Source organism: Borostomias antarcticus (assembly GCF_949987555.1).
Source record: "Borostomias antarcticus genome assembly, chromosome: 12".
Classification (NCBI taxonomy): Eukaryota; Metazoa; Chordata; class Actinopteri; order Stomiiformes; family Stomiidae; genus Borostomias; species Borostomias antarcticus.
Genome location: NC_140245.1, coordinates 11,028,420 through 11,030,919, shown reverse-complemented (window position 1 = coordinate 11,030,919; position 2,500 = coordinate 11,028,420).

Sequence of the window (2,500 nt, the reverse complement as noted above, 5' to 3'; positions counted from 1 at the left end):
CGGGCTGGGTGACAGTTCAACAGCTGTTTGGTTTGTTATCCCTAGTAGCCATGGATACCAGACAATAACAGGCGTTCTACTCCTCTTCACTGTTTGATGAACTGAGTAAAATGCTAATTCTTTTACGACATGAATCTACACTGTAGCTACCTGTAGTAGTATTGAGTGATCCTGGGCTCAACGTCATGTCAAATGCTTTTGGGAGAATCACCCCTTTCACAGATCAATCTATGATTTAGGGGCTCTGGATTTCATCTTTTTTGGTATCACTACATCCTCTTCCTCCTCCTCTTCTTCCTCCTCTTCCTCTCGTGGCTTGGCTAGTTGTCCCTTCTGTGCTTTGGTCTCTCCGTCCCTGTCTCTCTTGTCCCTCCTGTCCCTCAGCCTCCCTCCTCCCTCCCTGGTGAGTCTTCCCTGCGGGGGTCTTCTGTTCCTGGCTCCCCCAGGGCCCTTCTGCCGCGCCCCGCTCTTCCCCCGCCTTCTTCCGCCATCGTCTTTGTCGCCGAAGTCCGGCAGCCACCAGAAGAGCACGTCCCAGAGGTGCGTCTCCGGCTGCGTCACAGGAAACAGGAAGCTCATCTTTTTTGCTAAATTCCACCCATACCAACTCTGTAGGTGGAGTTGTTGGTACTGCTAGAACGTCTTCCATGACCAATAATTACTCACTGCACTTTAACAACATTATGTAAATATAATACATTCAGCACAGCCAAGTGGTTCAAAGAACACATGGGCTGCGTTCCGAATCGCCTACTACCCTACTATATAGTATGCCAAAACAGAATGTAGTATGTCCCAATACATAGTATGCCACATGCAGTATGGCAAAAGTACCAGGATGCCCTACTACATCCGGTCGTATTTTGCAGTATGCACGCCAGCAGGCTTTTCTGGCTATTCTGACCCACAATCCTTTGCGCAGCGGTAATGTGCGTCACATGCGCGAGTTGACATCTGTAGACGAATGTCGCGTTATGGACAGCGACGGATGTGGGCTAATTTCAAGGCGCAATGTTATGACAAGGTAGTATGTCCCAATTGGATGCCTACTGCTTGCAAAGTACGTACTTTCTAAGGGCAGCTGTAGTAGGTACTGGTAGTCAGAAGTAGAAGTATGCGATTCGGAACGCAGCCCTTGTTTCTCTCAGGTCAGAGGCTCTGTCTCTTACCTCCTGGGCCGGTGCTTTGGACCTCAGCGCCGAGCGTCTCACGGTCAGCCCTTGCCCCGCCCCCGGCCCCTCCTCCTCCTCCGCCCCACCCCGGCGCCCGCGCACGGCCTCGTGCAGCCGCTGGACGGCGGAGCTGAGCACCAGGATGGCGATGGCCACGAACAGGCAGCGGTTCAGGGTCACGTTCTCCCAGGGTGCATCGGCCCGACTCAGGTTGGAGATGGAGAGGGACTTACGCAGGGACACTGAGACACAGAGAGAGAGAGAGAGGAAGAGAGAGCTGTTATGGGAGAGAGAGAGGGAGAGAGCACTGTGGTCATGGAGGCTAGAGTTGTTTAGTTCTGAGAGAGAGAAAGAGAGGAAGAGAGAAAGAGGAGGAAGAGAAAGGAAGAGAGGAGCAAGAGAGAGGAAGAGAGCTGTTACTGACAGAGGCTGCGTTCCGAATCGCATACTTCTACTTCTTACTACTAGTACCTACTACAGCTGCCCTTAGAAAGTACGTACTTTGCAAGCAGTAGGCATCCAATTGGGACATACTACCTTGTCATAACATTGCGCCTTGAAATTTGCCCACATCCGTCGCTGTCCATAACGCGACATTCGTCTACAGCTGTCACGACTCGCACATGTGACGCACATTTCCACTACGCACAGGATTGTGGGTCAGAATAGCCAGAAAAGCCTGCTGGCATACTGCAAAATACGACCGGATGTAGTAGGACATCCTGCTAATTTTGCCATACTGCATGTGGCATACTATGTATTGGGACATACTACATCCTGTTTTGGCGTACTATATAGTAGGGTAGTATGCGATTCGGAACGTAGCCAGGGAGAGAGCACTGTGGTCATGTAGGCTAGAGTTTAGTTCTGAGAGAGGAGGAGAGAGCGATGGTCTAGTTTAGTTCTGAGGGTGAGAGGTCGAGCCACAGACAGAGAGCTGGACTCACTGGTTCTGACGGGGGCCTGGTTGGGCTCTCTGGGTCCCGTCTTGGGGACCTGCTGAATAGTTGCTGGAGGAGTTTCCTGTGTGAAAACAATGTTTACAGCTCATGCTTCTTTTTGGCGAGCCTCTCTTTCTCAAGGGCTTCTCACGCCCGCTGAAGGACATGACTACAGCAAACTAGCCTCTCTTTCTCAAGGGCTTCTCACGCCCGCTGAAGGACATGAAACACACAAGCAAACAAACCTCCTTCATTCTCCTGCCAGGGTACATTTCTGGAGGGAGAGAGAGAGGGGATTTCATCACTGATCAGAGAATCTCTGCGCTGTTTGTGTGTGTGTGTGTGTGTGTGTGTGTGTGTGTGTGTGTGTGTGTGTGTGTGTGTGTG